Consider the following 16,355-nt stretch of genomic DNA (forward strand, 5'->3'; position numbering starts at 1 on the left):
CTATCAGTTTTATTATGTTTCGCTAACAATAAATCAGGACAACAGCAATGACTTTATTTTTGAGGTCAAATCAGGACGACATTAACTTTGAGGTAAAACTCAAAACACTTTGAGGTAAACTCAAGGACAAACGACGCAAGGACCTCACTGAAGCCTCAGAGATAAAGAAGAGGTGGCAGGAATACACAGAACTGTACAAGAAGGACCCGAATGTGCGAACCCAACATAAGACGGTTGTGATTACTGATATAGAGCCGGGCATCCTGAAGAGTGAAGCTGAATGGGCCTTAGCCAGCCTTGCTAAGAACAAAGCTAGCGGAATTGATGGCATTCCAGCTGAGTTGCTTCAAAACCTCAGCCATGACGCTGTTAACATTCTGCATACATTATGTCAGAAGATTTGGAAAACCCTGCAGTGGCCACAGGATTGGAGGAGGTCAGTTGACATCCCCATTCCAAAAAAAGGCAGTGCCAAAGATTGTTCCAACTACCGCACGATCGCGCTTATTTCGCATGCTAGCAAGGGGATGTTGAAAATCCTCCAAGGTAGGCTGCAGCAGTATGTGGATCGGGAGCTTCCGGACGTGCAAGCTGGGTTTCCCAAGGGCAGTGGAACTAGAGACCAAATTGCCAACCTTCGCTGGGTCATGGAAAAAGCAAGAGAGTTCCAGAAATCCATCTACTTCTTCTTTATTGATTATGCGAAAGCGTTTCACTGCGTAGATCACAGCAGATTGTGGCAAGCTCTCCAAGAGATGGGAGTTCCAATTCTCCTCATCTGTCTCCTCAGGAACCTGTATGAAGGGCAAGAGGCCGCTGTCAGAACTGGGCATGGTCTTACTGATTCGTTTCCGATTAAGAAAGGAGTGAGGCAAGGCTGAATACTGTCGCCCTGCCTATTTAACCTATAAGCAGAGTGTATCATGAGGAAGGCCGGTCTGGACGAGTCTTCAGCTGGAGTGAAGATTGCTGGAAAACGTTTCAACAACCTTAGATATGCGGATGACACCACTTTAATGGCAGAAAGTAAAGTGGAACTCAAGAGGCTTCTGATGCGCGTACAAGAAGAGAGTGAGAAGTTTGGGCTTAAACTGAGCATTAAAAAGACAAAGATCATGGCGTCTTGCCCTATCAAGTCCTGGAGCATCAATGGACAAGAAGTGGAAGCTGTGACAGATTTTCTGTTCTCGGGCTCCAAGATTACCTCGGAAGGAGACTGCAGCCATGAAATTAGGAGACGCCTGCTTCTGGGAAAGAGAGCAATGGTTAGCCTTGACCGCCTAGTAAAGAGCAGAAACATTTTTCTGCCAACCAAGATCCGTATAACGCGTGCTATGGTCTTTCCAGTTGTGATGTATGGACGCGAGAGTTGGACTGTGAAAAAGGCTGACCGCCGAAGAATTGACGCGTTTGAATTGTGGTGCTGGCGACGACTCTTGAGAGTTCCTTGGACTGCCAGAAGATCAAATCAGTCGATATTGTTGACCATAAACCCTGACTGCTCATTGGAGGGTCAAATTCTAAAGTTAAAGCTCAGCTACTTTGGTCATCTGATGAGAAGAGGGGAGTCGCTGGAGAAAGATTTGATGTTGGGAAAGGTTGAGGGTCTCCGGAGAAGGAGTAGGCAGCGAACGCGATTGTTAGATGGCATCCTTGAGGCACTGCAGATGAAGTTATGTTATGTTAGGAAGATAGTGAGAGACCGGAAAGCGTGGCGTGACATGGTCCATAAGGTCACGAAGAGTCGGACACGACTGAACGACTGAACTGAACTGAACTGAAAACTCACTAATGTTGTGTTTGGACGGCTCGGGACATTCGATGTTGAGTGTCACTGAGATCTGTGCTAGAATAGGCAAACTTTAGGCACTGATGATTCGCGACGTCTCTCTAAACGCTGTAATAACTGGCGGTCGCGGCCACTGTGGCTCTATACGTTTAGGAGGTAAGAGCTCGAGGAATACCGCAGCCATTACATATACGCCGCTCTTGAGTTTGGTAATATTTGTCATCACTGTGCTGCCACTCGAGCTTTTGAGTACGACTTTCTTGTCTATATATAAAACAAGTACCTGTCTTCACAGCAGTGCAGCATGTGTTTGGAACCATTATTTCACAAGCCGCAGGCACGAACAACAGTAGTGGTACAATTTCAAAAAAAGAAATTGAAACCCACTTTTTAAAAACATCGCGAAAAGTGTTCATACGCCGCGACATAAACCAGGTAGCAGCACAAAACCATGTATTTGGCAGCGATTACAATATTATTTGTTTAATGCCTAAGCATGATGTACACATTCGTTTAGGATCATAGGTAGGGTGCGCAATGTAACTCTCTACATATGTGACGGTTTTTGTTCATATCATTCATTGCTTTGTTTCTCGTGAGGTACGCTTAAGGTTATATAAAAAACGAGTACGAATGTAAAGCTTATGCCCGAAACTTCACATATAGGCTATGCTTTATGTTCTAGCTTGTTCCTGGAACACTCGCACGAGAACAAGATTTTCCGGGGAACCTTTAGACGCCAGAAAAGGTAACAAAAAGCGCTCTAAACGCCAGGACGGCATTGATATTCTATTTCTGTTCTTCCCAAGAGCGCATTCATGTAATGCCCCATACCAGGCAACTTTGAGGTATCAAATAAATAAATAAATGAATACATGCATGCATAATGAATGGTATGAGAACAAGGCAGCTCTCAGCTACGAAAGGTTCATATTACCGCTTCTCATACTACTGCGTAAAGTTTCCTCGCGATCAGCTTCAAACGACCTTTCGTCGGCCATATCGAGTAAACAGTGCCTTGTTTATACCTAAGGTCACGTTTGTGTGCAGTGACGAACAGTACCATGATACCATGACCTCCGTCCTAGTCTGTTGAGCTGTTTATTCATCATGTCATCATACCAGCTCACCCAGATGTCTCTTCTATTATAATACCATTCTCCTACGCTCGTTTGAGGTCGAAGGTTGCAATGCAGCAGTTGTTGGCGTGGAAACCAAAGACGCAGATGGCCCACGCGGTAAGCACATTCGGTAATAAAAACCTTTGCTTGTGCTTTTCTCTTCCTTATCGCGAAGTGGTATCACTGGAGAAAAGACAATATAAAAATAAACTTAATTGCCGCCTGGTTGTTTTTGTTGTTCCCCTAAAAGAAGCAGCAGCCATTTTTCTTCGCCATCGTCGTCATCTGGTGGTACACGCTTTTAAAAACTGAGAACAGTTTTAATTTCTTCATAGGCATTCATTAAGAACATAAACTCTGTTCCGTACGGTCTGTTGAATATGGCTGCACTGGTTTTCATATAAAACGAATGAACAAGCACAGATACCAAAGAAAGCATAGAGGACTGTGCGTGTGTGTGTTGATCAACTTGAGATAGTAATGCTATCTTGAAGATGAACTAATAAAAAGTGGAAGACAAACAATCAATTGCAGCCGATGGGAGTTGAACCAAAGACGTCTGAAACCCATGAACTCGGATTCTCAGTCACATGCGGTCATTTCTTCAGGAAACATTCACACATGAATAGCTGGTTTCCATTCATCTTGACAAAGAGGTATGATAAAATAATATTATAACGGACAGCACAAGACACAAACTCTATCTAGCAACGGGCTTCAGTTTCATCTTCACTATTGAGGATGATATCAACAAAGAAAAAAAAAACGCAACCAAAAGTGAAATTCCAATCAAAAGTGCTTCATTTTTGGGCACGATAAAACCCTTTTTTTTTTCTTTTGCAATGAATGCAACTAATGGTTACTCATGCAGCCACCTTCATTTTCATCGCGGTTGAACGAGCCTCCCATATCATGCGTTGGACCTGATCTGTTGATCGCAGCAGGATAGACGTTCTATTAAATAGGGTTTCACATTCTTGCCTAGAGCAGTGCGCTGCCGGCTTGCCATTAATTGTTGTTAGGCTATCGAAATGCCCAAGTCACGCACTTGCTCGCCTCATCCACATAGGCTGCACTGTTAGTAAAGAGCCTTCACTGTCGTCAGGCGAGAAGATACCGACATGCAGTGCTGTAACAAATAAATGCAGAACATTGAGAAAGAGCTGCAGACATACATCTACACGCAATGCAAATACACATAAATATTCAAGTGAATTCTTATTGCTTTACCAGGAAATTAAGCTTATGTTCTAAGTATTTTTCAAACCGAAACAAACCTTTAGTTTTCTTGGCTTTTATCCAACGCCAAGTATCAACAGACAAGCTGAGGCAGGTGTTAAACGCGGATTTTTCACATGCGTCAGACTGTGGGAAAGGCGGTGGAAGTAACTGTTATATTAATATGGCCACTGTGCACTACATTGGCCAGGGATATTAGGTGATCGCGGTAGAAAGTGCAACCTAAGTGCACAAGATGTACTTTGCAAAACTATTGTGATCGCCATTATGGCATAGCTTTTAGTGATGTGCTGGAAATGGAAACACATGTTTGTAACGTCAATAGATAGCAAGTGTGCAGAGTTAGTCAGAGAAATAACTAGAGTTAAGGACATTTTTGTGGAAATCAAAAAGAATAAATTGTCATAGAGAGTACATGTAGCAAGAAAACGAGATAGCCCATAGTCGTTAAGAGAAACAAATTGGATTTCAAGGGACAGAATGAAAAAATATCTAGAAGGATGGAAGGAAAAAACAGCCCATGAACAGCGGCAATTAGTATGGAAATTAATACATTTCGTAACATCTCTCCAATGCCTGAAGATTAATCGGACCTAAATATTGAAAAGGACACGACAGGCACAGCATTAAGGTGGGTGATCATTTTTCTTAAGGGCATGTAACCCAATTTGAATATAGTATAATGCGGTTGCTATCCACTGTAAGGTGTGAAGTGATCGCATGCTATTTTTAACTGCAGCTCAAATACCAATCAGCAGCGTGTACTAGGTCCGACGGCTTAGAGCCTTGAGCGACCGCATCTTACCTTACAGTGAGCAGGAACCACGTATTAACTGAGACAAGAACTTTCTATATTAATAACGCTAACTAGCCGTACTAATGAGCATTGCTAGCTAGACATATGCTTACCTCGAAGTATTTATAATTATCAACGTACATGATCTATCAAAACACAATATTCATTAGCTGTGTTATTGCATCCATTTTTTAAATATATTTAGGCTCCCCTACATTTTGTCACACTGCACTGTACATCATCATGACTTATTTCTCATATTGCAATAACTCTTTCATGTTTTCGTTCCTTCCCAGGAATAATATTTAGTGGAATATATAAGAAAAAGAAACTTTTGATATGAACAAATTCAACGCAAATGAAGTAGTTCTAAGGCGAAAATAAAAAGGAATAGGAAAGAACGCTGTTTTATTGTCTTCTCTAAATCTGCCTTTTCTGCTCTGCTCTACCGACCTCGTATTCCTTGTCGTGACAAATCGCTATGCTTTTTTTGTTATTGTTTTATTCCCACCTTAAGCTGTGATCTTAGATATAAACATTGCCACATAATGCTCCCTTTGGTGGCTCAGCGGCTAACGCACTTGACTGCTCATCGAAAGATGCGTGATTGAATCCCGGCCGCGACGGCCGCCTTTCGATAAAGGTGGAATGCAATGCGCCTGTGTACTTTGCAATGTGAATGAACGTTGAAAAATCCCAGTTGGTCAACATGTCTGCAGTTCTTTTGGGACGGTAAACCCACCAAACTAAAGGAAACCGTTTCTGCGTTTCTGATTGCAATTATTCGTTGGGATTGAGTTGTCGCTTTGTATTGATGTAATGTCTTCTTGTTGCCTATAAACAGCAGGTATTATTTTTCCGAGCGTCCTGCTTAATTGTCGTATTAGATTTAACAATTCATAAATAAAATGAAAAAGACGAAGACACCACTGGTGCCGCTACTGCCTGCGACATAGCATTATTTAGCTACTTGAAATACCTCCTCGGTCATTGTTTCTTCAAATACATTGCGTTTCAGAAAATTAGGCCGGCATCAGTAGAATAGCAAGGTTCCACTTACATATATCATTTTGCGTATATTTGGGTGAAATACAGGCGAAAAAGACGTGGAGCGTCTCAGGGGGCCACAATAATGCCGCAAGCGGCTGATGCTATCGCCCTCGCGTTGTGGTTGCACTGGGCAGTCAAGCTTTTCTAGCGGGCCCGATGCGGTGCATTCGGCTCATTCACGCTGTTGTGCTCATAATTAGCATAACAGCGCCGTGTCAGTCAGACCACAGCGACATGGTTTCTTGTCCAGTGTCAAGGGAGCAGCTGGAGACCACACACGGAGACTCCGATACCAGCGATGAGATACTCGACGGGGAAGAAGAGCCAACACCTCAATGCAACTTTTTTTGTTAGCACCTCCGAAGAGAATTCCATCCCAGAGGTAAGCGGCTCCGAACCACTTTGTGACGCTCCAGACAGCGAGGTCTGGTCTTCGACGTACTCAGTTGGCAGGATGACTCATGACACGTTTAGCGACTTCGGCGAAGCCTGCGGAGAAATTTTGGGCTCTGCTTTGACTCAAAAGCCTGCTCCAGAACAAGCTACTAACACTACAAGCGCATCGACGTCACCTGCGCCCATTGCGTGCATTATAGGGAAGCTAAACAGCAGATCAAAAGCAGAAACAGCTTGAGTAGTGCTGAAACAATAGGACACCTTGGAAGATGCCTATGGCAGAAATGAATCGAAGGATAACAATACGGGCTTTCTCGACAGCGAGATTGAACTCTACGATGACCAATGTACAGCCCTTCAGGATCGCACATACGAACATGCCGGATGCCGGAACATGCCGGATCACACATACGAACATGCCGTTTCGTCGAAGCGAAATGCTATAGACCACCGTTACAAGCATCGCTGTTTCAACTCTCCTTAAACCGACGACACTCTATAAGAGGGTGACACTGTGTCCTCGGATTACACCGCTGATGGCTGCGACGATACTCCGCCGGAACTGCCCTTTCATGGTTCCCGCTCTCCAGAGTTAAACAAAGTGCTCTTGGTAGAAGTCAGAGTCGTATGTCTTGCCTCTTTGCGGAACTCTGCAAGTGGAAACTTCAGCATGCTGCTTGAATGGCATGCCGCGCGAAATAATTATGTGAGTGTACATGATTGCAGTAAAGGCTGTCGCCATGGTGAGGCGAAATAAAGTTTAAGAGCCCTAAAATGTCAAGAAATGTAAAGGCAATTTTTTTCCGGATATTGTTGCAGAGTGGGAAGACATTGTATTCAGCAAATCGACAAGCAAGGACAAGCATGGCGTTGAAACGAAAGACATTTCGTCCTTTGACTCTCTTGTGATCATTCTTAGGCTGAAGGTCTGCCTCGTTGGTGGGAACATGGTGTTTCGTGGAAATTCCCTCAGCAAGCACAGGCATCAACGTGACCTGCATGTACTTCTTCGCTTGAACCGCCAGCGCTCGGAGCACGGTACAGTACAGATGTTCTTTGCCTGCAGCATCTTCCGCGAGCAAACAAACCAGAGAAGCTGGTAAATAGGGTATACCGGTGTAGCGGTAACCAATGCAAGGGCTGCCAAGCACACTCGAGGCTTCAGACGGCATGCCCTGCATGTACAGTCGAGCAAGGAATATATCTGCACTCAACTTGCTGTCTCCATTTATTATCCGCTTTATGTTTATTCTCTGGCTAGGGGATAGACAGTTGAAATTAACGCTACTCAGACTACCTATTTTGATTGGCCTCTTGAAACATTCACGTATCCACCGTGGGACATTCATAAAGTTGTTCTAGCGTAGAGAAAGGACATTTTATATGTTATTGCGGAAAAACTGCAGCCTAGCTGCCATCCGCGCTTCATAATTCTCGCCCTCTTTTCTGTCCTGTTTGTGGTATGCTGCAATTAGATTGGACAAAATGTTCGTACATAAATCAAGAGAAGAGTGAGTTTCTGTGCTTTGATATTTCTTCTAACCTATAAGATAAAATTCGCACCGCTACCGGGGAATGTGATTTGCTATTTACTAATAGTTTCAGAGTATACCTATCATATATGACTGCAGAAAGGAGCAGCAAGCGTTATAAGAAAGTATGTCATGAAATATATCTCTCACACCTTATGTCTCAATATTTCGTAAATTTAGATGTCACACGTTGAATTCGCAGAATTTACATTAGTAGAAATGCGCGACCTTGAACATCGCGGCCCGCTTTTTGTAGAATGTTGTACATTTTGGGCGGCTTGAAACCTGAGACTGTCATTTCAGCTCCGTAGTTGGGATCATTGTTGCCTTATTTTTGTTTACATACTGCAGGTTGGGAGGCTCAAGCAGGAGTGGAATGAAAACAAATTATTACAGCGGTCAATAATATCAAAATGCGAACAAAACAGAGCACAAAAAGCAGGAGATGAAAAAATGAAATGATAATAGTAGAACATGAAATAATGCTAAACATGGTCATTTATCAGGTCAAGAGGCTGTGGCAGGAGGCTGGGAAGCTGTTCCAATCATTAATGGTCTGGGGAAAGAAAGAGTGTTGAAATAAGCTAGACTTAGCAAATTACGGGGTCAGAGAAAGAGGGTGAGAGTGTCGGGTTTGTCTAGTGTTAGATAGTATTAGGTGCGGTGAAGGATGTATTCCAAGTTTACGATTAAATAGTAAAAATAAAAATTGTAATCGAATAAAGTTTCGCCGGTACTGAAGGGTAGGTATTGAATTTGATTGCATCAGTGCAGAGACAGAGACAGTTCGACCTGTACTAAGTAAACATGAATTGGACAGCTTTTCCTTGGATTCACTCTAGTGCGTTTATGTTGGTGATAGTATATGGGTCCCACAAAATATAGCCATACTCTAATTTAGTCGTTATAAAAGTTTTATATTCTAATCATTTAACTTGGAGGGAGGCATCTTTTAGTTTCTGGCGCAGCAAGTAAAGTTTTCGAAATGCTGACGAGCAAGTGTTAGAGATGTGCGTGTTCCAGCTAAGACTTGGTGGGACCAAATAAATTTGCTGGTGAAATACCACACTACATTAAACTCACTGCGTTTATCGTCAAACTATCCATCATATACTGCAGCCGAGGCCATGTTTTAGACGCTTTCGTGAAAAGCCAAAAACGAAGAACTTTGCAGATGATATCAACGAAGGCTTTGCTCACTAGAGAAAGGTTTGATACAGGAAATCTTGCAGTTATCTTACATTTTGCAATTGATACAGCAGGGCAACGGCCATGACGATAAATTTTAGTATTGTCAGGATGGCAATAATTTTAAGGTTATAATAATGACTGCTAAAATCAAGAGCCTCGTGTCATTCGATGTCGAATGTCACTGGGGTTTGTGGTAGAATATTCAAGCTCTTTGTTTCAACACGAATTGCATGTTTTGGAACAGATAATCTCCGACTTCCACTGAACTGCTGTAACAACTGGCCGTCGCTGTCTTTGTGGTTCTACGTTTACTCAACAGCTCAATAAATGCCGAGTTCAGCACAGACCCCGCTCTTGACTTTCGGCAGTATTTGTCATAACTGTGATGCCTATAGAGTTTTCTTGAGGGGCGTTTGCATCGCTACTGCCCGTGTGACTGCCTTGACAATATAAAAACCAGTGCCTGTCTTCACGGCAGCGCAGCATGGGTGCACCATGCTGCCACCGCTACCAAAAGTAGTTGCAGAATTGCAAAAGAACAAATTCAAATTTATTGTTAAAAATCATCACGAAAATAGTGTTTGCATGGTGCCTCATAAACTGTATTAACACGAGTTTAAATATTTTGCTGCGATTACAATATGATTGTTTGATACCTACACGTAAATAAACATTCGTTTAGGAGTGTAGGTACGGTGCCCAATGTAACTCTGTGCATACGTGACAGGGTTTGCTCATATAATTGTTTGCCTTTTTTCTCCTTTCAGGCCCGCACAATATAATGCTCGGCACTCCGCGTATATGCTATGTTTTATTTTCTACTCGGTTCCTGAAATACCCGCAAATTTTCGCCCGACTAGGGAACAACAAAACGGTCTAAACGCAGGGCGGAATTGATGTCTTGTTTCTATCCCTCCTAAGAGCGCTTTCATGCATACATATTGAGTGGAATGTGAACTATGCAGCTCTCAGAAAAGGAAGCTTCCTACTGCCGCTTCTCATCATCATCATCATCATCAGCCTGATTATACCCACTGCAGGGCGAAGGCCTCTCCCATATTTCTCCACTTAACCCGGTTCTGTGCTAGCTGCATCCACTTGACCCCTGCGAACTTCTTAATCTCATCCGCCCACCTAACTTTCTGTCGCCCCCTGCTTGTTCTGATAGACAAATATCATTGCCCGTTTACCTTGTCGTTCTTTTTGTCTTTTCGTTCAGTACGTGAGATGGTGCCAGAAAAATTTAGATACGCGTATGGCAATTACCTGAAGCTGTACAATGATCTTCAGGCCAACGAATGGTCTGAATTGCTTGAGATTGATGATGTAAACACAGGCGTCGAGCTACTTACATCAGCTGTACAGGGTGTAATAAAAACATGTATACCACGCCGTAAATCGAAGAAGTGTAGATTTCCTTGATGGTTCTCGCGCGATTTGAGACATTACTTGAAGAAAAAACAGAAGTATCATAAACTCTACGTGAAATCAGAAAGTGAGTATTGGTACCAAAGATATTCATTGTGCAGAAAAATTGTGAAAAAACTGATTGCACGTGATGAAGCCGGGTACCACAAACTTCTTGAACAGAACTTCAAAAAGGAACCAAACAGTTTTTGGGATTTTGTGCGCAAGCAACGAAATGATAAGGTTAGTGCTGCTGGGATAAAGACGCGCGATGGTATCTGTTTTAAACCTCAAGATATGTGCCAAGCTTTTGCTGATCATTTCAGCTCTTGTTTTGTGCGCCATGATAACCCACCAGCTCTTATCACTTCTGAAGACAGCGCTGACTGTTTGGCTTATCATGATGTTATCGAGCATGAGGTTCTTTTGGCGATTCAGAAACTTAAGCCAAAACTTTCAACAGGAGTTGATGAAATTCCCAGCTTTATAATCAAAGGATGCGCTGACATTTTTGGCCCTGTTTTAGCACATTTGTTCAACTTATCATTGCGAACTGGTGTTTTTTCTTGTCATTGGAAATTGTCAGTAGTTGTTCCTGTATTCAAGTCTGGCGATGCTTGTGATGTGAACAACTTTCGACCTGTGTCACTGATTTGTTCTTTTGCGAAAGTTTTTGAAATGGTTATGTACGAACGCATGGGCTCATACTTCAAGCAGAAGATCTCAATTCTGCAGCACGGGTTTTTAAAAGGTCGATCTGTGGAAACGAATTTATGCAGTTTTCTTGATTATACTGGCCCACATGTATTTAATCGCGGTCAGGTAGACGCAGTCTACTTTGACATGACTAAAGCTTTCGATACGGTGTCCCATGAGGTACTTCTGATGAAGATGGAAAGATACGGACTTTGCCCCATGTACTGTAGGTGGCTCAAAAGCTACCTTGACAGCCGCCGTAACATGGTCCGATTTTCCGGCTATGTGTCCAACGAATTTCTATCATCTTCGGGAGTGCCTCAAGGCTCCAACTTAGGACCGTTGTTGTTTTAGTGTTTGTTAATGATTTGCCGTTGCATGTCAAGGACTCGAGAATTTTGCTCTTCGCAGATGATTTCAAATTATTCCGTAATATTGAAGATATTGAGGACTGCCGCCAATTGCAAGCTGACATTAACAACGTCGAGAAATGGTGTTTGTTGAATCGCTTAAAGTTGAATATTAAGAAGACTTCCGTCTTTCTCTAACTAGGAAACGCGACGCAGTTGTGTTTGATTATACACTTTTGGCGGATCATATTTCTCGTGTGGCCCATGTACGAGACCTTGGTGTTGTTGTTGATTCAAGGTTTTATTTTAGATTGCATGTAAATTCAATTGTGTTACGCGCATTGAGGCATATCGGTCTTATCTCTAGACTAACAAAAAAATTTCAACGGCACGAATGTCTACGCACTCTATACTGTGCCCTTGTAAGACCGCGTCTTGAGTTCGCGTCAGTGGCCTGGAATAACTTATCTGCCACCTATTACGCAAAAATTGAAAATGTCCAGCGTAAGTTCATACGCATCTTTTATGACAGATATATTGGACGCCGCCGTTTCTACGACTACGATTCTCTCTTGTCAGACCTCAAAATGTGTGCTCTTGGCGACAGGCGACTCATACGTGACATGCAGTTTTTGCAAAAAATTGTGCGTGGTTTCATTAACTGTGAGACCTTACTGATGTCACTGAATTTTCGTGTGCCGCATGCAAAGGCTGCAAAATGTTCTGACACATTTTATCCAGATTTGCACGCCAACTGTCCAATGACTCGTATACAAAGCTTGTATAACAAAACGTTTATTGACACGGACATATTTGCCTAATTGCTGTTTTCATGACTGGTTTTAAATGTTATTAGGTGTTCTGATGTATCTGACCAAGTGTGCGCTCCTTTAGGCCACTTGGCTGTTGAGGCACACTCAAATAAACATTATCTATCTATCTATCTACGCTTTCCTTCCCTTGGAATCCAGTTTGTTACCCTCAGCGACCATCGGTTATCCTCTCTTCGCACTACATGTCCTGCCCATGTCCATTTCTTCTTCTTAATTTCCACTAGAATGTCGTTAACTTGAGTTATTTCTCAGACCCACTTTGCACGCTTTCTATCTCTTAATGTTACCCCTACCATTTTTCGTTCCATAGCTCTCTGGGTTGTCCTCAACTTAAGTAGAACTCTCTTGGTTAGCCTCCACGTTTCAGCCCCATAGGTGAGTACAGGCAAGATGCAACTGCTGTATACTTTCCTCTTGAGCGATACCGGTAAGCTGCTAGTCATAATCTGAGAGTGCTTGCCAAATGCGCTCCATCCCAATCTTATTCTTCTTGTTATTTCCTTTTCATTGTCCGGATCTGCGGCTACTACCTGTCCTAAGTAGGTATATTCGCCTACTACTTCCAGTATTTCGCTACCTAATGTAAACTCCTGTTCCTTCCCGAGGCTGTTGAACATTACCTTAACTCCTGTTCCTTCCCGAGGCTGTTGAACATTACCTTAGTCTTCTGCATATTGATTTTCAAGCCTACCTTTCTACTTTTCCTGTCTAGGTCATCAATCATTATTTGCACTTCATCTCCCGAGTTGCTTAGCAAGGCAATGTCATCAGCAAATCGCAGATTACTGAGGTATTCTCCATCTAACCTTATCCCTAACTGCTCCCATTCCAAGTCTCTGAATACTTCCTCTAAACAAGCTGTGTATATTACTGGGGAGATTGTGTCTCCTTGCCTAACACCTTTCCTTATGGGCTTCTCATACCTCTGCGTAAATTTTCTTCGCATTCAGCTGCAAGCGTGCTTCCGAGCTGACTTTCTTATTTCTTCAGCAACGCTAAAAAAGCTCACTACTTCCTACAAACGTGGCCGTTTGTTTTCATAATGGGCTCTTATTTCTAAATCGTGTTTCCTACCTAAGCGCTAGACATCTCCGAAATAGAGGCACAGTATAAACAAGTCATTTGTTCATGACGGCATGATTGCTTGGCTTGGAATTTTATCAGTCCGTCATTTTCACAATCATGAAAAATCAAGGAAAAAAAGAATGAACTTGTGCAACCACGTAAAGACCAATAGAAAATGCTTAGAATATTCTAGGAGTATGAATGCAAAATCATCATTCGCCGGTTCTTTGAACCTTTTACATTATTTCTTTATACACACTATTTCTTTACACACCATTTTAATAAACTCTCCAAGTAGTGACTTCAATCACCTCCGCACATATCTTCCGCATCCGTATAACGCGCGGGATTCAAACAATTCTCGGCTCTACTGCCGTAGCGTAATGTCTCAGTTTCCCCGCCCGCGTCTGGGGCCTGCTGCGTTGTCACCCATAGCACTGTAGATTGAAACGTTTTGCTAAGGAGCAACGTATAAGAGGGGCCCGAGGGCGCTGCAAGCGTGTTCAGCCGTTGACGTTCCTTCTACGGTGGTACCCTTCCGCACCATAACTGACAGTTTCCTCCTCATTCCTAGCTCAGCTGTATTCCTTTTACTTAATCTCCTCCGGCGTCCTTACGCTAGGCAAATCGAATTACGAACTCTTTCTCAGAACGTCTCCTTAGAATAGTTGATAGCCCGCTAAGCTGGGGCGCAGAAGGTGGTGGTCGGAGAATTGGCGTGGACACATTTCACTTGTTCAAATTTTCTTTTTGACGCAGTCAGGTGACTGGGACCACTTCTCGTGGACAGGATTTGCGGACAACTTCTGGCTGCAAATTTCGCTTCTCTTGAGCCAGAGAAGGCTTCAGCCTTTATAAAACTATCAAGACCGCAACACGCCCCGCATTGCGATGGTTGAAATTAGGTGTACAGATAACACAAAAAGAGGGTCAAAAAGAACTTCTTTGTAGAAATTAAGAACTGACAGTATACCTACGTTCCGTATTTAATTGTCTGGTGCAATATCTAAACGCCTTCCGTCTGCGAAAGCATCGACTGGAACTCGTTCACGTATATCCTCTTTGGTACTATCCTAATCAACAATCCTTTAATCTATAGCTCTATGTTCTCGCACCTACTAGTTAAAATGCAGTCGTAAACTACCAGGTCAGTTCAAGTCAACCCGATGGAGATATCAGTAATGCACCGCTTTAGCCAACCCGTACGATTGTGCCATGCGTGAACTACGTGTAGCGTGTTTTACTACACACCCGAAGGCTCTGGGGTGTTCAGTTTCTGTCTCATTCACAGTAACAGTGGGTGACAGTGCAATGACAGTGGGAGCCTGACATGACAGATATTGTATGGCTTGGCCATCTCACCTGCCAGCTATCACCTACCACAAACAGGGACTTAATGCTTCATTCACAACGGCGACATGGCGATAATATCGCAACCAACCCCTGCCCGATTTTGGCCCAACACGGCTTGTAACGCTATCGCATTAAATTATGTCACTTTTAGTGGTATTTCTCTTTTTAAAGATCAACTGAGGCGTCTGTTTCTTAAATATGGAGGGCCAGCAATAGCTGGCGGCCGGGCAGGGCAGGGCTACTCGGCGCTCCAACGAGGCCCGTGACCGGTAACGCATATGCTTTTGGAGGGTTGTGGCACACTTTACACTATGTGGTAGAGTGTCAGGTTTGGCTACTATTTCTCAGACGACCTTCCCGCGGGCTACCACTGTTCAGGTGTTAAAAATAATGCAAATATAAAAGAATAAAAAATAAACACTGGCCAGTTCTTCTGGTCACTTTTACTTTGTCAACAAAAGATTTTAAACTAGAGGAAGTGCTCTTTTCATGAAATGTAAAAGAAAAGAAAAAAACTTTCTCGTACTGCTTTCACAATAACGACATCCATCGTAGACACAAACACTCCTCATCAACTTTTCAAAAGTATCGTGTAATCTATGCGTCACTGACTCAGATACGCAATGAGCTAAAAACGCCGCTAACATCTTCAGCGCATGCCCTGCGCTTCAGCGCACCCCCTGAGAAAAAGCGACGTGAAGAATGAGCAGAACCAGTGGCTCTTTTCAAGGATTTGTGAAGCCCACGCGAAGAAATTCGTTCAAAGAAACTGTGGGAAAGTGCCAATATTCTCAGAGACATTTTCTAGACTCAGTGGGTTGTCCTCTATACATTTGTTTCACTACTATGACGCACAGACGCAAAAATGCCTTGATTAAGCCTTAGTTTAGTTAGGCTTCCTCTCTGTACTCAAAAATTCTTAGAACTGTAGCTTGGCAAGAGAAAGAGATTCAACAAACTTGGTGTACTTGTGGAGAAGAAGTCCGATCTCAGCATCTCATGCGTTCTACGCAGGGACGTTACACTGAGGCGACATACGTGAAATGTTTTCTGCATTTAATATCCCTTAGATGTCCACTTCAGCCATTGAATACGTTGTCTAAGTACGAACCATAAGCGGAAACAAATCAGGAATGGGTTTTTTAACAGATTCCACAGAAGGGGGAGTGATCGCAAGTTGTGCGGAGAGATGTGGAAAGGGACGCCATCGGGAAGGCCATAAGAAAGCGTTCGCTTCTCTCGAAACCAAACATGCACTGATTCAGAAGTTTCTCGCCGAGGCCTCAGTTTAGTGAAAAACGACATCGACACATCGACTTCAGAATACCCTCTCATTGCAATAACAGTTTCTTGTCACTTTTTCCTCGCCTTACACGCTTACTTTTTTACCTTTAAAATTTGCTTAGACAATAGACACTAGAGCGTTTTTAGGCACACAAATTTATTAATCACCCTAGTTGCTGTAAAAGGGCTGTGTGTGCATTTTGCAGAGAACTGGTAACGGCGCTGCAAAAAACGGCCGCTCTAGGTCTCGCTC

This window comes from Amblyomma maculatum, chromosome 9 (genome assembly GCF_055883805.1).
Source record: "Amblyomma maculatum isolate TAMU_Amacu chromosome 9, ASM5588380v1, whole genome shotgun sequence".
NCBI lineage: Eukaryota > Metazoa > Arthropoda > Arachnida > Ixodida > Ixodidae > Amblyomma > Amblyomma maculatum.